We start from the raw sequence: 24,916 nt of genomic DNA, 5'->3' as shown, positions 1-24,916 counted from the left end.
ACGCCGAATCAATTAATGATTAAACAAGAGTTCCGCGGTCGGAGATGACCGCATTGAAGCCGGATTTTTGAATTAAATGACAGGAAAGTACCTTTCGTGTTTTTGTCAATGCAATACTTAAATTACTGAAATATTGTTCAAAGGTCAAAATGAAATGTAAGTACTTTTCAAGGCATGAGCAAACCTTGTGTTATGTTTTGAATGCATGCATATACATGAACAACAATAACATTTAAGGTCACAAATATGAACTTGACATTCAAATGAATGACATTGAAATGAGCAGTGGTGATCTTCTAGTACTGGCCAACCTTTATGTCAAGTTTGAAGACTCTAGGTACAAGCATACCAAAGTTATAACATGGAATAAGAACTTTAACATTTTTACCTACCAAAGTTATAAGAACTTTAACATTTTTACATTCAAGGTCACAGTGACCTTGACCTTAGAATGAATGACCTTGAAATGACCAGTGGTCATCTAAGTGTGCTTGCAAACCTTCATGTCAAGTTTGAAGACTCTATGTCCAAGCATACCAAAGTTATAACAATTTTAACATTTTAACATTTAAGGTCACAGTGACCTTGACCTTCAAATGAATGACATTGAAATGACCAGTGGTCATCTTCTAGTACTGGCCAATCTTTATTTCAAGTTTGAAGACTCTAGGTACAAGCATACCAAAGTTATAACATGAAATAAGAACTTTAACATTTTTACATTCAAGGTCACAGTGACCTTGACCTTCAAATGAATGACCTTGAAATGTCCAGTGGTTACTTACTAGTTCTGGCCAACCTTCATGTCAAGTTTCAAGACTCTAGGTTCAAGCATACCAAAGTTATAACAACTTTAACATTTTTACATTCAAGGTCACAGTGACCTTGACCTTCAAATGAATGACCTTGAAATGTCCAGTGGTTACTTACTAGTTCTGGCCAACCTTCATGTCAAGTTTCAAGACTCTAGGTCCAAGCATACCAAAGTTATATCAACTTTAACATTTTTATATTGAAGGTCACAGTGACCTTCACCTTCAAATGAATGACCTTGAAATGACCAGTGGTCATCTGTTAATACTGGCCAACCTTCATGTCAAGTTTGAAGACTCTAGGTCCAAGCATACCAAAGTTATACCATGAAATAAGAACTTTAACATTTTTACATTCAAGGTCACAGTGACCTTGACCTTCAAATGAATGACCTTGAAATGACCAGTGGTTACTAACTAGTTATGGCCAACCTTCATGTCAAGTTTCAAGACTCTAGGTCCAAGCATACCAAAGTTATAACAACTTTAACATTTTTTATATTGAAGGTCACAGTGACCTTGACCTTCAAATGAATGACCTTGAAATGACCAGTGGTCATCTGTTAATCCTGGCCAACCTTCATGTCAAGTTTGAAGACTCTAGGTCCAAGCATACCAAAGTTATACCATGAAATAAGAACTTTAACATTTTTACATTCAAGGTCACAGTGACCTTGACCTTCAAATGAATTACCTTGAAATGACCAGTGGTTACTAACTAGTTATGGCCAACCTTCATGTCAAGTTTCAAGACTCTAGGTCCAAGCATACCAAAGTTATAACAACTTTAACATTTTTTATATTGAAGGTCACAGTGACCTTGACCTTCAAATGAATGACCTTGAAATGACCAGTGGTCATCTGTTAATCCTGGCCAACCTTCATGTCAAGTTTGAAGACTCTAGGTCCAAGCATACCAAAGTTATACCATGAAATAAGAACTTTAACATTTTCGAGCACGCCGCCCGCCCGCCCGCCCGCCCGCCCGCCCCCCCGCCAGCCCCCCCGCCCGCCCGACAACATCAATCTATAAGCCGAGATTTTTTCGAAAAAAATCCGGCTAAAAAGGCAATACAACACAGGAAAGAGCTACCGGTAGATTTAATATGTTTAAACTTACTAATGTGTCAAAAATCAGTTTATGCGGACAAACAATGTGGTCGAGCTGGATTTTGTACTTTTTAAGTTAAGAAAAGACTGTAAATACGAACAATTAGACAGAAGTGAAATTAATGTTCCACAAATATCCGGTACACCGGATAATATTTTAAGACAATCGAAAGAAGCACTAGAGCATTCGAAACGGCTGATGAAATTACTGATAAACTAATTTAAACCAATTTAGAAACAAGAGAAAATGGCATCGACGGAGAAACATTTGAAATAATTAATTATAAAAAACGTCGCTTGTATTGACGATAAGGATTTAGGGGAAAGGAAGGGTATTGAAAAGAATATGTCCCAAAAAGCTTTGGCGGAATTTATTATAAATAATGATAAAACAAGACTATTGCCAAGCAATATATGTCCCCTACCGGCTCCACCATTGTAAGAAATTCCACCATTGTCAGATTTTTAAAAATATTTGTTGCCATAGCAACCAGAATTTTTGACGTAGGAACAAAATGAAATGACGTGCATAATGTCCATATTGCCATCTATCCATGTTTCAAGTTTCAAGAAAAAATATTAAGAACTTTTAAAGTTATCGCAGGATCCAGAAAAGTGTGTCAGACATACAGACATACAGACAGACAGAAAGACTGAAACCGGTAGGAGACAATAAAATTAATACCATCCATGAAAACCTTTGTAGTTGATGGAATACATGGCTCTAAACATTCGGTTACAATCAAGCCAAAAGAAGCATGTAGTTGTCTGTCAACTGGACTTTATTATAACTTACGGGCGGTTAAAATGACTTAGAATATTGACGGAAACTGTGATAAACGTGCGATTAAAAATCTCTGAAAATTGCTCAGCTGGAGTAGAACGTCTGGGCCATGGTGGAGGATGTTTCAGAAACTTCCGTTAAAATTACCGAAAAGTTTTTCCGGCCGTTAGTGAAATTATTAGACGATGAAATAAAAACGTGTCTGGAAGTTCTGAAAAGGCTAGGTCTGGCAGAATACAATAAGAAAGTGTAAGAATACGTTCTTCTTAAAATATAAATCTATAAAATATAACATCTTCAATAATCTAGAAACAATTCATGACCCATCTAATTTATAAAAATCAACACAGGTACAAAGTTCTGGAGATGGTTTCATAGGTTTATATAATCTCTATTTTCTGTTCGTCTATTTTATAAAAAGGATCTACTGGTTACATATATCACGACACATGGCCAAATAAAATAAACTGATTTAATTGTATGTAAAAAATGGATGCAAGCATCTGTTGATGTTAGTCCAAATAAAATATTAAAGGTGTGTGTGATATCATATTTGCAAATTAAACCATAAATTAAACATATAATCACTTGAGACCAACTTGATTTAAAAAATTGATTTAACACACTTTTAGGAAGGAATTTTCACCAGCATCTTTGAAAAAACGGAAAATTGAGGATGGGTTTACCTGTGAGATAGAAGAAAGCAATGAATACATGTATGAAGATCTGCTGGTACAATGTAAGTTGTATCCATTCAGTTTGTTGATGATAAAACAGTGCACATTGATACCATCAATGTTTTTTGTGATTCAACTGAGTTAGCAGTTTAACAGATGCAATTAATAACATGTAGGTTTTATGTTATCACTAATTATTTCAATGTTGTTGACAAATATAAATGATTTAATAATGTATTGCATAATGGGCTGAATATGTCAATTAATGTTATATAAAACAGCTGGAATAAACATTTGTATTAAATGTCTGACTGGATTAATATTTTAGAAGAATGAGTCTCAATTCAGGGTTTTTGAACAATTGGGGAATGGGCATGGCCTTTATTCTTGAAAACAAGATGTGTTTGTGAAACACAATGTCCCCCTATATGATGTTTGGCATTGTAGGATGACCTTGACCTTGTGAAGGATGACCTTGACCTTTCACCACTCAAAATGTGCAGCTCCATGAGATACACATGCATGCCAAATATCAAGTTGCTATCTTCAATATTCCAAAAGTATTCATAAAATAAGCGATTTGGGCCACATATATTTGACCTCTGACCTTGAAGGATGACCTTGACCTTTCACCACTCAAAATGAGCAGCTCCATGAGATGCACATGCATGCCAAATATCAAGTTGCTATCTTCAATATTGCAAAAGTATTCATAAAATGAGCGATTTTGGCCACATATAATTGACCTCTGACCTTGAAGGATGACCTTGACCTTGACCTTTCACCACTCAAAATGTGCAGCTCCATGAGATACACATGCATGCCAAATATCAAGTTGTTATCTTCAATATTGCAAAAGTATTCATACAAGAGCACCGCCTTGCGGGTGCAGACCGCTCATCTATTTTCTTTTTAAAGGTGAAGGGACTCTCATTTTCAATCACAAAGGAGGGAGGAGTGGAGTGAAGAGGGGTGTATAGTGTGGGGTTGTGGACATTTATTACATTATCTTCCAAAAAAGCGAAAAAAAAAAAAAAAAAAAAAAAAAATCCGGGGGGGGGGGGGGGGGGGGTTGGGGGGGGGCGATGGGGGGGGGGTTTGGGTGCGATGGTTGGACGGTATTTCAAACATAACCATTTTTAAAAAAAAAATGGGGGGGGGTATAGTGTGAGGGTGTGGTGGTAATTTGTGAGATGATCTTAAAAAAAAAAAAAAAAAAAAAAAAAAAAAAAAAAAAATTAGGGGGGGGGGGTGGGGGTGGGGGGGGGGGTATAGTGTGAGGGTGTGGTGGTCATTTGTGAGATGATCTTAAAAAAAAAAAAAAAAAAAAAAAAAAAAATAGGGGGGGGGGAGGGGGGGAGGGGGGAGGGGGGGAGGGGACGGCACGGGGGATGGTTTGGGTGGAGTCTATTGTGGTATGTCAGGTAAGAGTAGTTTCATCAAAGTATCAATCAAATCTAATCATAAATAAAGAAGTTATGGCAATTTTAGCAAAATTTAATAATTTGACCTTGAGAGTCAAGGTCATTCAAAGGTCAAAGTAAAATTAAAGTTGCCAGGTACAGTAACCTCATGATAGCATGTAAGTATTTGAAGTTTGAAAGCAATAGCCTTGATACTTAAGAAGTAAAGTGGATCGAAACACAAAATTTAACCATATATTAAAAGTTACTAAGTCAAAAAAGGGCCATAATTCCGTAACAATGACAACCAGAGTTATGCAACTTGTCCTTTTACTGTACCCTTATGATAGTTTGTGAGTGTTCCAAGTATGAAAGCAATATCTATGATACTTTAGGGGTAAAGTGGACCAAAACATAAATCTTAACCAAATTTTCAATTTTCTAAGTATAAAGGGCCCATAATTCCGTTCAAATGCCAGTCAGAGTTACATAACTTTGCCTGCACGGTCCCCTTATGATAGTTCATAAATCTTGCAAGTATGAAAGCAATAGCTTTGATACTGTAGGAATAAAGTGGACCTAAACACAAAACTTAATCAAATTTTCAATTTTCTAAGTATAAAAAGGGCACATAATTCTGTCAAAATGCCAGTCAGAGTTACATTACTTTGCCTGCACAGTCCCCTTATGATAGTTAGTAAGTGTTGCAAGTATGAAAGCAATAGCTTTAATGCTTAAGGAATAAAATGGACCTAAACACAAAACTTAACCAAAATTGTCAATTTTCTAAGTATAAAAAGGGCACATAATTCTGTCAAAATGCATGCCAGAGTTATCTAAATTTGCCTGCCCAGTCCCCTCATGATAGTAAGTAAGTGTACCAAGTTTGAATGCAATAGCATTGATACTTACTGAGAAAAGTGGAACTAAACGCAAAACTTAACCAAAATTTTCAATTTTTTAAGTATAAAAAGGGCACATAATTCTGTCAAAATGCACGCCAGAGTTATCTAACTTTGCCTGCCCAGTCCCCTCATGATAGTAAGTAAGTGTACCAAGTTTGAATGCAATAGCATTGATACTTTCTGAGAAAAGTGGACCTAAACGCAAAACTTAACCGGACGCCGACGCCAACGCCAACGCCAACGCCAACGCCAACGCCAACGCCGACGCCGAGGTGATGACAATAGCTCATAATTTTTTTTCAAAAAATAGATGAGCTAAAAATGAGCGATTTTGGCCACATATATTTGACCTCTGACCTTGAAGGATGACCTTGACCTTGACCTTTCACCATTCAAAATGTGCAGCTTCATGAGATACACATGCATGCCAAATATGAAGTTGCTATCTTCAATATAGCAAAAGTTATTGCAAAATGTTAAAGTTGGCGCAAACAGACAGACAGACCAACAGACCAACAGACAGACAGGGCAAAAACAATATGTCCCCCACTACTATAGTGGGGGACATAAAAAAAAGAGTTTGCAAACCACAATGAAAGATGTTAGCCTATATTAAGTAACACATATAGGTAAATTGTCATAGATAAGCAGAGTCTTATGTATTCAGAAGATGACGAGAAGAGACTTTCAAAGTTTAAATGCAGTGAAACATATATATCATGTTGTTCAGGAGAAATACAAAAGGTTAAAGGTGCGGTTTATAGTCTGCTTCCATATACATCTTCAGCCAACTTCACAATCAACATTATTTGAAGTATTTTATATTTAGTAAAAACTTATATGTATACATAAATAATTAATAATGAGTATTATTGTGGGATTTAAGTCGTCCGTTAACATATGGCGCACCAGGCAGCCACGGCATTGGCTTATTTCCCTCAAAGGAACCCATTTATACACCTGGGTGGAGAGGAGCAAGCGTGGGATTAATTTTACTCAGAAAAATCCAGTGCCTGGGCGGAATTTGAACCAGGGACCTTTCGATCCCTAGCCCAGCATCTTACCACTAGACCACTGTCCCCACAACCAAATGGCCGAACATTTGAGGGCATCACAAGAAAGGTGTTCTGCGCTGGAAAAAGAAAATTCCGAATTGAAAAGTAAACTTGTAAGTGACAAATGTTAATTGTTAGAGAATCAATATTATTTATGCTCTTACTAGTGGGAAAATAAAAATTTGGTTTGTCGTTCTAATAATCCCCTGTATCTATGTTAATAGAGTTTATAACGCTTTTATCATACAATATAACTTTTATAGTTCTGAAATTTTATAATCATTTTTATCAAATTATTATTAGTTTTTTCCATCTTTGCTTATGAGAGTTATGGACACCTTTTTGCAAGAAAGGGAACTTTGTTTAATTAAATTTTCCATAGGTATATCACATGATGTACTACTTGTTATGTGCCCTGGCTGGGTATTGGATCCGCTAGCCGAGAATATGTATGCACTGTACCAATTGAGCAAGCAAGAATTGTGTTTAAGTATGTTGACTGTTACATAAAAGTATTAATGCTTGAGAAATTAAGCTCAGTGAAAGTCAAGTTCATAGTCCAGTGATTTTCCAGCTGAGCTAGCCAGCTTTAATAAAGGGTCCACAGTGAAATGCATTGTTGCTAGAGTGATGAAACTTTATCATAAAATGAACCTGTGCATTGTTGCATTTTAAAGTACAGCCCCTGTTGGAAAGATTAAATATAAATCATGTGTATAATGATATTAATCACCATGGGGATTTGTGATGTGTTCTATGATATTACAGGAGATTTGAGACAAAAGTGTATTTGGTGGAAACTGTTTTTTACAAACACACGTCCTGTTTATCATAATAAATGAGTTATTCATAAGCATATTAACTTTAAAAATGTTGTGCATATTTACTCTTGTGCATGTGAAAGTATATATCCTGCATTAATTTACAGATGTTAACATAAATACAGTAAAGAAAATTAGTTATTGCCATGTTTACTTCACAGAGACTATACAGGTCAATGACCACAAGAAAACTGGTAACACAACAGAGACCACCGATATCAGGGTTCGACATTAACTTTTTTACAGCAAGACCATCGGACCAGCTCCTCTTAAAATCTACTAGCCCGAATCTGATGTATACTAGACCATAAATGACATTGCAAATAAACACAATTGTGTCATGTAACTGTTTAATCAGGATTTATCAGTAAAAAATCAGTGAACACCAGAAAGTTATTTTGATGCATAGAGTAAACAGTTTTTGCTTTTCTTCGTCAAGTTCAAACCATGGAAACTCAATTTTCCATTTAGGATAAAATTGACGTTTTCTTTTTTTATATTCAAGTTTCCTGTCAGTTTTACCGACGGATTCTTCTTTTTTTACTGATTTTTCGGACGAAAATCCAAACTTGAACAAAGCCATTCTTTAAATTACATTCTTTTGTCTGCTACGCCAAAATGTTTGCATTGACGAAACCGATTTTCGATAGAAGTCGTAAAAACATGCTGTAAAGGTTTACGACACTGCAGAAAATCATTAATATTCATGACAACTTGACCAATGGAAAAAGCAATTTCTGCTGGAAGCCCTCCTTTGCGTCTAAAAATAGCGATGAATCATGTGAATGCTCCGTGTTTATTTATATACGCTAGTTTTGTTCTGATGTAAATAACGGATACGAGAGTAATTTTACACATTAAGAAAAAAGGTTTTCACAGCAGTTAGTTATAGTTCTATTAATCATTATAGATTTTTTCATGTACGACCAGTCGGACAAGCTAGCCCGCAGTTTAACTAGCCCGACCACCGATCTTACTAGACAATGTCTGTCGGACGTGCCTTAGTGTCGAACCCTGGATATGGAACCAACAGAAGCCTTCTGGAGATTTGATGATGGCAGAGGAGTGGCTTCCTGCAAAGCTAATTAAAAGATATGCGAATGGTATATTTTTTAAATAAACTCCATTGGTTAAATATAAATTTTAACAAACAAAAAATCAACTATTATATCAGCTTTTTTGCATTTATGAAAGTAATAACAGGAAGTTTGTCCTCATGTTTTCAACTGAAATATAAAGGTTAAGTTAAAATATGTTATTGTGCCCCATGACCCCAGTCCATTTGAATCATGATTGGCGTCTATCCACTTATAATGTCCATCTTTTTGTTTGTATATAGACATGAACATGTCCCAAGGTGGTATCTTTCTCTTTCACGTACACTATTGAAAACTTGCATGAATTGTCACTGAAAATATAAAGTTGTGAATGTGTGACTTGTCTGCTGAAGTTAACCATTACAACAGTTATTCCCCATTTTCAACAGTTTAAAATGTGTATTTTCTGTATATGTTAACCATTCATATATAACATTTAAATGCATTTTATGCTCTGTCATGCAGTTATTTTAATAGTTTTGTAGGCGACTGTTCAATGAAGTTGTGTTCATATGTTTGTGTTTTAGTGAATTCAACATAAAATATCGTCTTAAATGGAAACGAAATGATTTTTATTGATCATGGTTAAATCATCATATTAATCATGAGCATTATTTGAAGTATTTTATATTTAGTAAAAACTTATATGTATACATAAATAATTGATAATGAGTTATTTTGTAACAACCTCATTCATATTTATTAAAGTTCTGTTATCATATTTATTTTGTTTATATTTTTACAACTGTAAGTGTAAATCATTTTCTAGTTTTGCAGATCAATATTTTATTTTGCTGTACAGAAATATTTGTTTTGAAATGTTGATACTTTGATCCTCCTGTGATCATCTGATATTGTTTCATGTTGATATTAACATGTTTTCAACTAAGGTCATCATAGCGTGATTTTACTGAAATGGAACAACAATGTGTGTTTAAAAAAACTTGATCAACTAGTCTTTTAGATGAGAATATGTATATATTGTTGTTATAATTAGTTCATAAGTTATAAAATTTAATATAATTTTTATATAACTGTTTTGTTAACTTTAAGGAAAAACTTGCATGTGATCAGTGTATAAAGTTGACAGATCCTCAAATGTTGTATGCAGTCTATATTTTACTCACTTTTAATTTAGAATACATGCTTAAACAAATGTGATTGCTGTTTGTTGTTTTTTTTTGTTCTTTGACTAATTTCTACTGTGGAGTAATATTATGCTAATAAATGTTGGAAGTTTGTTATGCTGGAGTAATATTTTAATAATGGGTCTGTAAATTAGAAATGATAGGAAATGCAAGAAATTCACATTTTCATTTTGAGTTGAAATTTAATGAATTTTGTTAAGCTGGCGTAACCTTTTTGTATCTTCAATAAATTATCATGTAGGAAATGCAAGAAATTCACATTTTCATTTTGAGTTGAAATTTAATGAATTTTGTTAAGCTGGCGTAACCTTTTTGTATCTTCAATAAATTATCATGTCGGAATTATCAAAAAACTGTTTTTTTATGTAGAAAGACCCTGTAAAACACCCCTTTAAATTGGGATTCATGGACATTCTATTTTTAAAATAGACACAGTTCTCACGAAACGTCGAAGGAATAGCAAAACGCGTGTTTCCAGGAAAAAAAACAACCCAAAAGCCGGCTTCTAAGTAAACCAAGCACCTGATTCAATACTCATGAAACCAACTGGAAGTAAACCAAGCACCCGATTTAATACTCATGAAACCAACTGAAAAATCAAGCGACACATTGAGAAGTTCACTGCTGAAACAAAAGCTTGCCAACTTGATAGCATCGACACCCAAAACACCAACGTCAAGAAAAAGAAGCCGGACCACCAACAATTCATTCACTTCTTGTAAACAAATTAATTTTTACCACAATTTAAGTTCAATTGCAGAAGACGTTCTCGAAATAGAAAATCAATTAAACATAAGCAGTTATGAGTCATTAAACAGTGAACATGTGTGTTTAAATCAAATGGACTTTGATGGTGCGGAAGACGACAGTGAAGAAATTGCAAATACACAAATATATCTACAATAGATTTTATCATTTAGAACTAATAAAAAACCCATCACGGTGGCTTAACGACCCATTACCGGTATTCAATCGTTTCGCGTTGCAACGCTTTATAATTTTTAGGTTTTATAATCGTCAAAAGATGCATATAATGGCTATATTAGAGCATGGTAAATGTTCAGTATTACTGTTTCCTCACAAATATCATAACTAAAACGAAAATTTGCGAATCTGAAACAACTTTTTTCAATTTTGTCAATTTACCAAAGCGTGAAAAGATCCCTTTAACATTGGGATTTAAAATTAACATGTGATCATCTGGCTTTGTTCTGTGCAAGATAACGATAAAATCATTCCTCCGTAACAATTGGGCGCTTTTGCACGTGGAGTAGGTGTGGTTTCATCGTTTTGAACGTGAAAATAGTGGAACGCGATATGATTCTAATTTTCTTTTTACTCATAATTGAGATTTTTAAGTTTGAAAAATGTTGTGTTCGAAAATTGTAGTACTACGTTACATAAATCAATTTTAATGTCATCATTCTCGGCGTTTCATTAAACCAGGAAAACATGACATAACAAGAGATGTGTTTGTCAGGAACACAATGCCTGTATTGCGCCGCTTTGAAATAAAATTTCAATATATCATTTGGCAGATTTAGAAATTATCTCCGTTTTAAAGCTTATTACTTCCCTTGGATTGTATTTTTTTTACTTTTGACCTTGAAAGATGACCTTGACCTTTCACCACTCAAAATGTGCAGCTCCACGAGATACACATGCATGCCAAATATCATGTTGCTATCTTCAATATTGCAAAAGTTATGGCCAATGTTAAAGTTTTCGGACGGACGGACGGACGGACAGACAGTTCAAATGCTATATGCCACCCTACCGGCGGCATAAACAAACAAAATGGCTCGTATGAAAATTCATGAGCTCAATGTTGCAAGCCGATCGGTCATTCGTTTTTTAACCAATCAAAATGTCTGTAAATGGACTGTTCTGAGGGAAAATAGACTGTTCTGCTAGTGCTCTCAGAACTGAATAAAATAAGCTGTTTGGGCTGATTTAATGACTTCTTGATGCTTTCTTGAAAACTCAACATCTCCATGAAAGAAATGCTGGAATTTCTAATAAATAATTAAGTAATTAATCAGGATCAAGACACCATGGCATATTTTTACAAATTCTTATCAACACTTAGATAATGTTTGCAAACATTTACTTAGGAAATTTTCATTTTCTAAATTTAGATTAGTAATAGTTAACAGTTATATCTATTAATTCACTGGAGTTACCCCACACTCCACAAATTGTTTCTAATTTTTTTGGAGTTAATTGTTTACTATCTATGTTGGATTGTTTTCTACATTTTCTGACATTTTCTGGTAGATAGGCTATTTTTGATTTGAGTTAAAGGCAGTTAGTTACACTTATGTGGCCACAAGTTTTGACCTTTCTTAACTAAGTTTTTAATCTCTTTATTCTGCCATTATAGTATCAGTTAGTGTAATTTCTGAACAGACGTTTATACTTCAGACTTGGCTGGCTCTTGTTTAACACAATTTTACTTTGTTCCATAATGTCTCATTACCGTCATGTCTTTAGGACATTTGTGAAAATGTAGCTTTATTACATGCTGAATAGTTCTTAGAATAAAAGTAAGTTACTTACTAGAGCTGCTTTGGTTTTCTTTGTTAGAATAAATAATTTAGAACATTCGGGCATATCTGACTGAACGTATTAAGTATGCTGTACCATTTGGGTCAAAAGTACAAATACGCCAACAGCTAACAAGAGCTGTCAGAAGACAGCGCGCTCGACTATTCGAGTGCTTGACAGTATAACGTAAGCAATCATGGGGAAATTGTTCATATTCAATAAGCTCAAGGTAATATAGTCCAGTGATTTCCACAGGATTTTTGTCAGGCGCCCCGGGGCTGCTAGGGGTGGTTCGGGAGGGGTGTCCCCTCCAGACGTTGATTTTTTAAAAAATTTAACGTGTCAATTCACGTTCTGTGGTGCGTTATAACTCAGAGAAAAAAAGCGTCAAAAGACGTCATTTGGTGCACTATGACTCTTAAAAAAAAAAACAGTCATTTAAACATATATTTTTTTTATATTGTTTAATTGTTTTAAAACTTTCCTGCACAGATAGTAAAATCCCGACTCGAATGATTCCCCAATACATCCATTTCAACCCAACTCTATTACTGTATACTTACTACTTTTCAAGTTTCTATTTATTACCCGATAATCCCGTTTATTCCTTTTTTATCAATCACTTTCTGGTAAATATTTGCGATAAAAGCTCTCAATTATTTCTTTAACACAAACCTTGCCATTTTTTAAGTGACTATTTATGGATTTGATGAAATATTGCCTCTGAATATGCGTCAATCCCCTGACCTGTTGTGTGCTTGTTAAAACGCTAAATACACGCACGCTTTTGTATGCAAATGACGCAACGTTGTACATGCTGCATAATTTTGGCGCTCTTTTTAATTGAGAAAAAGATTCGACACAAAATAAATTTGCACTGCTAATTTGAAGCAAAAATATTTAATGTTGCGGTAACATTTACATTCAGAAGTGTGTCTCGGATTAAAAACGCGTTAACATCGACTTACGGGAATGGGTTTCGGATTACAAATTTAATTATTCCCATTTGAGATTTCAAAAAATATTAACCGTTGCGTTATAAATTCAACGATAATTTGTTTAAACACTTTACGAGTCAAATAAATGTTTTGACGGAATTATACATGAAATTCACGTTGTCCATGAGGATTACGGCCAGTTGCCATCATCAGTCTTCTAACTATCGATTATCGGACGAAACATTTACAAGCGTGCGTAATTAATTCAACGAAAATTTGTAAAAGCGCACTACATGTCGAAATGTCAGAAAAACGAGGTGAATCAGTTCTAGTTTTATAAATGGACATGAAATATACATGTACTGGAATTAAATTGTTATCACATAATTGTAACCGGGAGTCATTTGCACAACTTACTCGCTATAATAATTACTTGTTTACCACTTGCAATTAATTTCTTGTATTAATTATGAGTCATAGGTAACAATTGTTTACAGTAAAAAGGTGTGATGATGATGCCCGAAACAGTCTTTAATGTACTATACTGTACTAATTACCGGTTTTAATAACGTAAATGGTACAACTTCTTGCTAATCAAGCTGCGATAAACTCTTACTGCATGCCCGACGTCAATCAAAAATAATGGTCGATAGTTAACCCCGCCCTCATAAGCATTCGCGTAACCGATTGGACGATGAACTTCACAGTTTGACGACTGAAAAGTTACCAGATACATCCTTGTCAGCATTTAAATGACTGTGTAATGTGGCTAGAATAATCGATACGCGCGTCATGCTATTCTCTTATCAGTGGATTATCTATTTCCCCATGTGGTGTTTATGGCGATTACTCAGTAGGTACTGAGTGCTCTTTTAAAACAAGGATTATTGATACACTGATAGAGAAACCTTGATTTTTTTAGACAATCTCCACTTTCTTTTACTGAAAAATACACTGATCGGAAAATTTCAAGCGCCCTGGGGACTCTGATTTCTAAATTCAAGCGCACCGGCAAGGGGCGCTTAAATGGCCTGGGGAAAACCCGGATAGTCATATTCTAAGTTGAAGAGGACCATAATTGAAACATATTGATCACTTATGTTTTAAAGAAGTTGTACATTAAATACAAATCTGAGTTCAGGTATATTTTCCACAATCTATTGAACGTTCGTGAAGACAGAAACTAATAAGATTGTATTTCAAGTTTGATAGGAATAGCTTGGGTGGGATGGTTGGACGGTCCTTCAAAAATAAAATAAACAAGGGCTGTTTGTAAAACATGCATGCCCCCCATATAGGCTCTCCGTTGTAGTGACAGCCATTGTGTGAGTATGTTTTTGTCACTGTGACCTTTGACCTAGTGACCTGAAAATCAATAGGGGTCATCTGCCAGTCATGATCAATGTACCTAATAGTTTCATGATCCTAGTCATAAGTGTTCTTGAGTTATCATCCGGAAACCATTTTACTATTTCGGGTCACCGTAACCTTGACCTTTGACCTAGTGACCTGAAAATCATTAGGGGTCATCTTAGAGTCATGAATAATCTACCTATAAAGTTTCATGATCCTAGGAATAAGCGTTCTTAAGTTATCATCCAGAAACCATTTTACTATTACGGGTCACCATGAACTTGACCTTTGACCAAGTGACATCAAAATCGATAGGGGTCATCTGCGAGTCATGATCAATGTACCCATCAAGTTTCATGATCCTAGGCATAAGCGTTCTTGAGTTACCATCCAGAAACCATTTTACTATTTCGGGTCACCATGACCTTGACCTTTGACATAGTGACCTCAAAATCAATAGGGGTCATCTGCGAGTCATGATCAATGTACCTATGAAGTTTCATGATCGTAGCCATTAGCGTTCTTGAGTTATCATCCGGAAACCATTTTACTATTTCAGGTCACCGTGACCTTGACCTTTGATATAGTGACCTGAAAATCAATAGGGGTCAACTGCGAGTCATGATCAATCTACCTATCAAGTTTCATAATCCTAGGCATAAGCTTTCTTGAGTTATCATCCGGAAACCATTTTACTATTTTGGGTCACTGTGACCTTAACCTTTGACCTAGTGACCTGAAAATCAATAGGGGTCATCTGCGAGTAACAATCAATCTACCTATCAAGTTTCATAATCCTAGGCCTAAGCGTTCTTGAGTTATCATCCGGAAACCATTTTACTATTTCGGGTCACTGTGACCTTGACCTTTGACCTAGTGACCTGAAAATCAATATGGGTCATCTGCGAGTCATAATCAATGTACCTATCAAGTTTCATGATCCTAGGCCTAAGCGTTCTTGAGTTATCATCCGGAAACCATTTTACTATTTCGGATCACCGTGACCTTGACCTTTGACCTAGTGACCTCAAAATTAATAGGGGTCATCTCCGAGTCATGATCAATGTACCTATGAAGTTTCGTGATCCTAGGCCCAAGCGTTTTTGAGTGATCATCCGGAAACCACCTGGTGGACAGACCGACCGACAGACCGACATGTGCAAAGCAATATACCCCCTCTTCTTCGAAGGGGGGCATAATAAATATGTGTTTTTTTTTACCATGTTTCAAAAAGAAACAAGGGCTGTTTGTAAAACATGCATGCCCTTCATATGGGCTCTCAGTTGTAGTGACAGCCATTTTGTAAATATGTTTTTTGTCACTGTGACCTTGACCTTTGACCTAGTGACCTGAAAATCAATAGGGGTCATCTGCGAGTCATGATCAATGTACCTATCAAGTTTCATGATCCTAGCCATAAGCTTTCTTGAGTTATCTTCGGGAAACCATTTTACTATTTTGGGTCATTGTGACCTTGACCTTTGACCTAGTGACCTCATAATCAATAGGGGTCATCTGCGAGTCATGATCAATGTACCTATCAAGTTTCATGATCCTAGGCATAAGCGTTCTTGAGTTATCATCCGGAAACCATTTAACTATTTCGGGTCACCGTGACCTTGACCTTTGACCAAGTGACCTCAAAATCAATAGGGGTCATCTGCGAGTCATGATCAATCTACCTTTCAAGTTTCATAATCTTAGGCATAAGCGTTCTTGAGTTATCATCCGGAAACCATTTAACTATTTCGGGTCACTGTGACCTTGACCTTTGACCTAGTGACCTGAAAATCAATAGGGGTCATCTGCGAGTCATGATCAATCTACCTATCAAGTTTCATGATCCTAGGCATAAGCGTTCTTGAATTATCATCCGGAAACCATTTTACTATTTCAGGTCACCGTGACCTTGACCTAGTGACCTCAAAATCAATAGGGGTCATCTGCGAGTCATGATCAATGTACCTATGAAGTTTCATGATCCTAGGCCTAAGCATTCTTGAGTTATCATCCGGAAACCACCTGGTGGACGGACGGACCGACCGACAGACCGACCGACTGACCGACATGTGCAAAGCAAAATACCCCCTCTTCTTCGAAGGGGGGCATAAATATTTGGGTGTGAGGTAGAAAGGGGGGTATAATGTGGGGGTGAGAATTTATTAGATGATCTTTCAAAAATAAAAAATAAAAAGGAAACAAAACATTTTTGAGGGGGGGTCTGGGTGGGGCGTGGGGGATGGTTTGGGTGGAGTCCATATATATATATATATATATATATATATATATGAAAATATATATATATATATATATATATATATATATGAAAATATATAAGCAATATGTCAAGGGACATAGAAAATATTTGAGGTGGTACGCAAACTTTACCATAGATTTATCAATAATATGCATATTCTCAGTGGAAAAAGGGCCATAATTCTTACAAAAAGATTGATACAGTTGTCTGCTCTTGTTTATAGATTGAGGTCATTTTGGTAAAGATGTATGCAAAATATAAAAGCAATATGTCAAGGGACATTATACAATATTTAAGGTGGTATGCAAACTTTAACAATCCAACGCTAACGCTCACGCACACGCTCACGCCAACGCCGGGTTGAGTAGGATAGCTCCAATATATGTATTTCATAGATAATAGTCGAGCGAAATATAGATATTACCGCGGTGACAAAATTGTTACCGCGGTGATAATTTGTCACTGCGGTAACAAATTCGTCACCGCGGTGATATCTATTTTGTCACTGCGGTAACAATTTTGTCACAGCGGTGACAAATTATGACTGTTGGTATATTTTATGCCTGCTTAAACATTAATTTGTTTGGGTCAGTCTTCAACCAATCATTTTCCCCGTACCAAACCGCGATTTTTCAACTTTTTTAGGATTTTTATAGAGATGGCCAGCTGTTTGCCACACTTATCGTTTTGAGTAAATAAATGGTTAGTGAATTGTACATTTTATTTGTTAACTTACACTTATTGGCACATCATCTGCTTTATCGCAATTAGATCATAGGGAATTCGTTGTTAAAGACTTGTGCTATTAATCCGTTATCACTTTGTTTAACGGTCTACTGCCTACACGGTATCCCGGTTTTATGACACTTATCCGATGGTTTTAAACACGCACAGACGTTGAGGCAACAGATAATAATAAGGTTTCTGAAATTGTCACCTAGATTATTAATTCTTTATGAAGTCATACTAATATGAACAAGTAACAACGAATAAAGCTTCAATTAAAAGGTTGACAATAGATCGAGTGCCATAAGTTTATTTCGGTCGCGTTCTTAAATAAGTATACAGAAATGTACATACACACAGTATACTTATAAAAAATAAAAAAATAAATAATAACAAAGTAAGTAAAATCGCAATTCTACTTCATTATTAGACATTGCCTGTAATAGATATATATAATTATAATCCGTGTTATTTTAAAACTTACTTTTTAACTTACTCACATACATTAAGCAATATTCATTACACGTTGCTATCGTTTATTTTGAATAAAACAACGTTTATGTCACTTTGCTTTTGTTTATTTTGTTTTTCGTGTATAGTTTCTTAAAAACAAAACATTGATAACTTTGCAGTAAATATTCGCTGATTTGCCGTTTTGCAAGACTTTATTTCATTGGTCAGTTAGCTCTTATCAAACTCTTTGGGTCAGACAAAGTATCACCGCAGTTACAAATATATCACCAAAATGATAAATTCATTACCGCAGTGACAAAATTGTCATCGCTGTGATATCTATTTTTAGCTGTTGGCGTATATGTACTTTTGACCTAAAGGGTACATCATAATTTAGTTAATAGACATACAAACAGTCAGTGGTGTCATCCTGACCGGAAATTAGCATTAATTGGAATAAATATTTCCGCATTACATAAGTGCCTACAATTATCGAATATCTCGCAACCGCCCCGTGACCGGTTCACTTGCAAGCGAACGAGACCGCATCGCCACATATATATTTCACAGTTAATACAATGTTAGTGTCTTCAAACACCGCAATATTCGTTTACTTTATTTCATAGGTAGATGCCACCCATCCATATGGGCTGCACATTTAAGCAAATAATTGTAATAATGAAAATTGCATAAACACAAATGAATTGTGATTACTGATCTTTTTCTTGTTTTATTATTTTCATGAAAAAAATAAAATAGAAAAAGATCATGCAATTATTTCTTCATGTTTTTGTAATGTATGAACATTCATTGATAAGAAACACGGGCGTTATTAAAATGTAAGTCATAAATTGCGTTTTCAAGTATCACAAAAGTGGCGACACTGTTGAATAAGAAATTATTTGACTAAACTCAATGTATACACGACAACAACATTTTTTAAACGTCTACAAATAAAATTGACAATAGGCAATAATACATTTACCAACCTGCTAACATACCGTGTATGATTTATTAAAAAGTCTGAAGATGGTTATAAATATGAAATACATGAACGTTTTTTACATCCGGTTTAGTGGTATCTGGCTTCTTCACAACGACAATTATCATACGGGGAGATTGTTAACGCATGTAAGCGACTATGGCCACAGTACAAACGCCTACGCCAAGAACGTCCAAATAACAAGGTGAACAGTGTATACCCAGCCTAAATTATCCAAGATACTTATGTAGGACACCGCAAAAACAACAATCACCATCATCCACCCAGATGAGGAATCTCCGCGCACATGCATCTAGAAGGAACCCACAATCCGCTGGCCGGACAAGGCCCAACAGTGTGCTTCATTGCAGACCCAAACATGTACTGGTGAATTGTTGAATTAGTGATGTCGATTATATTTTGTGTAAAGGGTGAAGTGAAGAGATATGTCTACTTGTGTTACTTTTATTTTCGTAATATTCTTGTTCATTCGATTCACAATATCTCTTGAACATGTTAGAAATGTACTTTTTACTGATTGTATAATGGATATGTGACTAAAATTGTCATGTATCCTTTATTTAAATTATTTTTAATGTCTTAAAAAGTGAAAGTTGTTTTGGTTTATAAAACTATGCCTAAGTTACGTTTCATGCCAAAGTTGTTGATTTGTATCATTTGACGGCAATTATACTTTACTTGGATTGATGAATGTCCGAAAAGATATTTTTAATTGAAACCCTTGCTACAATTATTATACTTTATTTCATTTGGGGCATATTTGGTCAAAACACACTATACTATACACCGTTAAAGCCCTCATTAATAAAAACACACACGTTGCTCGCTATCCTTTGCATCCATTTTCTAAAGGACATGTTTTGCACAAACCAAGTACCGTCTTTATCCTAATAAACGCACCCGGGCGCGATGCAAATCACAAAGGGGGCCCGTTTATTTCACCCCCCTTTAGGTATAATATGAACTGACACGTAAAATATGTTTACCGGTATTTGCGAAAAGTTCCAAGTTCATTGAGCAATCGTAAACATATCACAATTAGTCTTACCAGAATACTGCACCCTATAATCATTCTGTTTCTGCCTCGGCATGGATCTGCCGAATCACACCGCGTCTTGACACGCGGCGATTCACCGAGGAGAAATATGTACAAATATTGATTGTATACTATTACAAATGTTAAATAATTTTAAAATTAATGAATAAAAGAATTTCAAATTAAAGAATATAAGAAACAGATACAGATAATACCCTGTTATTCTGTGATTTTTTTAACATTTCGTCAGCTTTTCTGCATACTTCATACAGTTACCATCGGATGTCCTCTGTCAAAACAATGTAGGTCAGTAACCATATCGAAGAAATTTACACAGTTTAATCAGGGAAACGAGACTTGCTTTAAACATCGAAAAAAAACGATATCTTTTTGCATATGATCGAGTTGCTAAAATACACAGACGACAAAAATGTAAATAATGTTGACCATTTGAGGAAATTCAAATGTTGGTTTATTTTTTAAATGATTACTTTCACTTCTTCCCGATTTTCAGAAAATAACTTGTGTACATGTGCATCTAAATTTAAATTTACACATTGCTTCTGGTGATGAACTGCGTGTTCAGTGGGAATACTGCCGTCCCGATTAAGTTGTTTATTGGTCGTTGCAGACGAATATGAACTGTACATGACACTTGTGTGCAGTCAGTATACAATAAAATAATGGTTTCAATAATTAAGGAACTGAAACAGCGTAACGGTAACGATACAGCGTGTTTGAATTATATTTAATTAAGAGGAAATGTCAATGCCAAGTAATTCGCTACATGACCCGGTAATTTAGTTGAAATTCACAACGAAACTTTTATTGGAAATTAAAATTAATGATCTCAATGTTTTACCCGCTATGAAATGTTTATTCACAATTAAATACACCCACGCCAATTTTTGCGCGCTTTTTTCAGAACAAAGAAATTCATTTAATTCACATGCACTATGTAAATGTGGCTAGAATTTAAAGCCTAAAAAAGCTGTACACGACCAGTGCAAACCATGTCAGGTGATTAACGCATGTTGTAATACAACTGTCCTGATTGGGCGCTTATTTCATCAAATCTTTAAATAGAAGCATATGCAGAAATTGAGCACTTTTATCATCCATATTAACCAGAGTTTGCTTTTAAAAAAGGAAATCGGGCATATGCGAGATTATCGAGTAATAGATAAAGACGGGAGAAGTTGCATGTATGCGATTGAGACAGTTGAAACGTATGTATCGGGGAATCGAGACTCGGGAAAATACGATTATTACAATCAGTTATGAGTTATCTATGGCTTCAAACTGTTACTTGCCTTATCAAACACGCAATTATCACTCATCGAGGTGCAGTATCCTACAGCTAGGTGCGAACACGGTTTTGTTTTATACAAGGCATTTAAAAAAGACAGAAAAAACTGTCAAGGTGTGAAATACATGTTGAAATTTGAAAACAACAACTACATTTAATAAACTTTATGATTCGGATTCGGAACTTGTAATCAGTTTTTATCCTAGGTAAATTATAGTTAATAAGAGTGTTCGCGGAGTGTCACATCACCAACAATTTCCTCGGCATCATGCCGAGGCTTGTCTCGGCGAACAGACGCGGCAACCAGATGGTCGATGCCGATTCAACTCCGCGAACACTTGATGTCGTCAAACTCCGCGGATCGCAGAATTTGTTGGTTTTGTGTGAGCTGTACTGTACCTTGTTGATAAAAAAAAGAATGTTCTGTTAATAAAATGCAATTACTTTACCCCTTAGATTGCATCAAAAGCCTCAGGCTTATATAAACGCTCTCAAGTCCGTTTCCTGGGCCTATAACCAGTACTTTACCCCTTAGCAGCCGAGAAAAGGGGGCGCTATTATTTTCATCACTCCTTCATTTTATTTTACGATAGGGGCGCGTTTGTTAGGGCGGGAGCGTTTATTAGGATAAAGACGGTATATAATTTCAAAATATTGTAAATGGCAATAAAATGGGATTCACAAACAAATTAGAACAAGAGATGTGTTTGTCAGAAACACAATGCCCCCTAATGCGCCGCTTTGATTATTTTTTTACCTTTGACCTTGAAGGATGACCTTAACATTTCACCACTCAAAATGTGCAGCTCTATGAGATGCACAGGCATGCCAAATATCAAGTTGCTACGTTCAATATTGCAAAAGTTATGAAGAAGGTAAAAGTTTTGGTTAAAGTTTTTGAATTATTTTTTTTACCTTTGACCTTGAAGGATGACCTTGACCTTTCACCTGTGGTGGAATAACCGAATTTTGTTGGGACCGTTCCGACCTCTGGACAAGTAGGGCGTAAATAAAGCAGGGATCCAGTGTGCTATCCGAAATCAAGACAGAAGAAGTCGCGTTTAATTGTTCTGCGTTTAATTGTTCTTGTTAACTTAATCTGTTTGTTTCCTGTGATTTCACCATTCCTGATGTCATCCACATCTGCTGATGTGGATATGTAATATTCATTTACCACTATATCACAACAAATGGCGCTGCGAGCACCGAACTAATTGTATTTTTTACTTTAAAAAAGTCAGAAATTTTGATTCGAAAAATTTCGAGTCGGCCATCTTAAACATTTTCAAGAACACTTGTCTTTGTTTGTTTTCATATTAACTGTATGTACTTTCATTAATTTACTATTTCTTCATTGCAATTTAGGTATAAGGTGTTGAATTCAACCGATTACGTCGTGTTTTGTTAGCTATTTTGCTGATTTCGACGTAGGTTGCACTACGTACATTTGCGGTGATTTCAACCATGAAATCGCTATTATTCGCTCCATTCACCATCTATATTTAGCTGTCCTTTTGTAATATCATTGATTTGCCTACAGTCAGGCAAATAACCACATTGTTTTCAACTCGTGTTTCATGTACACATAAACATTTTTTGCAAAAGTTTCGCATATTCACCATTATTCATTCTTATTGTTGAGAATTTTCGGTGATATTGAAACTTAATTAAGTATCAAAACACTTCAAATCAAACTAGATATATATAGAGGATATTTGTTGGATCCGGTGGATTATCGATTTTAATTCACGAGTGATCATAGAAAATATATGTTTTCTATGATCACGAGTGAATTAAAGTCGATAATCCACCGAATCCAACAAATTTTCTTTTTATTTAATGCATTTTTCACAGTTTATATACATTGTTCAAGAGTTTAACTAACGAATTTTGCTGGGATAATGACGTCATTTCGTCAAAAAAACAAGAGTTCCGCGGTCGGAGATGACCGCATTGAAGCCGGATTTTTGATTTAAATGACAGGAAAGTACCTTTCGTGTTTTTGTCAATGCAATACTTAAATTACTGAAATATTGTTCAAAGGTCAAAATGAAATGTAAGTACTTTTCAAGGCATGAGCAAACCTTGTGTTATGTTTTGAATGCATGCATATACATGAACAACAATAACATTTAAGGTCACAAATATGAACTTGAAATGACCAGTGGTCATCTAAGTGTGCTTGCAAACCTTCATGTCAAGTTTGAAGACTCTATGTCCAAGCATACCAAAGTTATAACAATTTTAACATTTTAACATTTAAGGTCACAGTGACCTTGACCTTCAAATGAATGACATTGAAATGACCAGTGGTCATCTTCTAGTACTGGCCAATCTTTATTTCAAGTTTGAAGACTCTAGGTACAAGCATACCAAAGTTATAACATGAAATAAGAACTTTAACATTTTTACATTCAAGGTCACAGTGACCTTGACCTTCAAATGAATGACCTTGAAATGTCCAGTGGTTACTTACTAGTTCTGGCCAACCTTCATGTCAAGTTTCAAGACTCTAGGTCCAAGCATACCAAAGTTATAACAACTTTAACATTTTTACATTCAAGGTCACAGTGACCTTGACCTTCAAATGAATGACCTTGAAATGTCCAGTGGTTACTTACTAGTTCTGGCCAACCTTCATGTCAAGTTTCAAGACTCTAGGTCCAAGCATACCAAAGTTATAACAACTTTAACATTTTTATATTGAAGGTCACAGTGACCTTCACCTTCAAATGAATGACCTTGAAATGACCAGTGGTCATCTGTTAATCCTGGCCAACCTTCATGTCAAGTTTGAAGACTCTAGGTCCAAGCATACCAAAGTTATACCATGAAATAAGAACTTTAACATTTTTACATTCAAGGTCACAGTGACCTTGACCTTCAAATGAATGACCTTGAAATGACCAGTGGTTACTAACTAGTTATGGCCAACCTTCATGTCAAGTTTCAAGACTCTAGGTCCAAGCATACCAAAGTTATAACAACTTTAACATTTTTTATATTGAAGATCACAGTGACCTTGACCTTCAAATGAATGACCTTGAAATGACCAGTGGTCATCTGTTAATCCTGGCCAACCTTCATGTCAAGTTTGAAGACTCTAGGTCCAAGCATACCAAAGTTATACCATGAAATAAGAACTTTAACATTTTCGAGCACGCCGCCACCCCGCCCGCCTGCCCGCCCAACAACATCAATCTATAAGCAGAGATTTTTTCGAAAAAAATCCGGCTAATGACGTCATTTCACAGTAAACAATGAAAATTATCGATAATTCTCACTGATAATTTTCACTGTTTGAAACAGTGAAATTATCAGTTTTAATTCACTGATATTTCTCTATAAACCACCGGAAAGCATTAAATAAAAAGAGTGTTATTCATATCATATTGCATTTTATTATTTCATTGAAATTTAAGTCTTTTTTGCCATTTGTTTATTATATGATGTGTGACCTGTGTTCAATTACTAAAGTCTCT

At 35.3% G+C, this 24,916-nt stretch overlaps 1 long non-coding RNA gene across 2 annotated transcripts; it reads right to left on the bottom strand.

The window, feature by feature from the left end:
• On the bottom strand, positions 1 to 24,587 carry LOC127844093 (uncharacterized). 2 transcript variants are annotated; one of them, XR_008032558.1, is made up of 3 exons: positions 23,886 to 24,587; positions 1,206 to 1,506; positions 1 to 905 (listed from the first exon to the last, which is right to left on the bottom strand). It is a non-coding gene; the product is annotated as an uncharacterized LOC127844093 (long non-coding RNA). The 2 variants fall into 2 exon arrangements; XR_008032557.1 differs by having other exon boundaries at positions 3 to 1,050; positions 1,352 to 1,506.
• Between the last annotated feature and the right edge of the window lie 329 nt (positions 24,588 to 24,916).

This window comes from Dreissena polymorpha, chromosome 9, assembly GCF_020536995.1.
Source record: "Dreissena polymorpha isolate Duluth1 chromosome 9, UMN_Dpol_1.0, whole genome shotgun sequence".
NCBI classification, from domain to species: domain Eukaryota; kingdom Metazoa; phylum Mollusca; class Bivalvia; order Myida; family Dreissenidae; genus Dreissena; species Dreissena polymorpha.
Note: the sequence above shows the minus strand (reverse complement) of the source record. Positions and strands in the feature narration are given on the sequence as shown.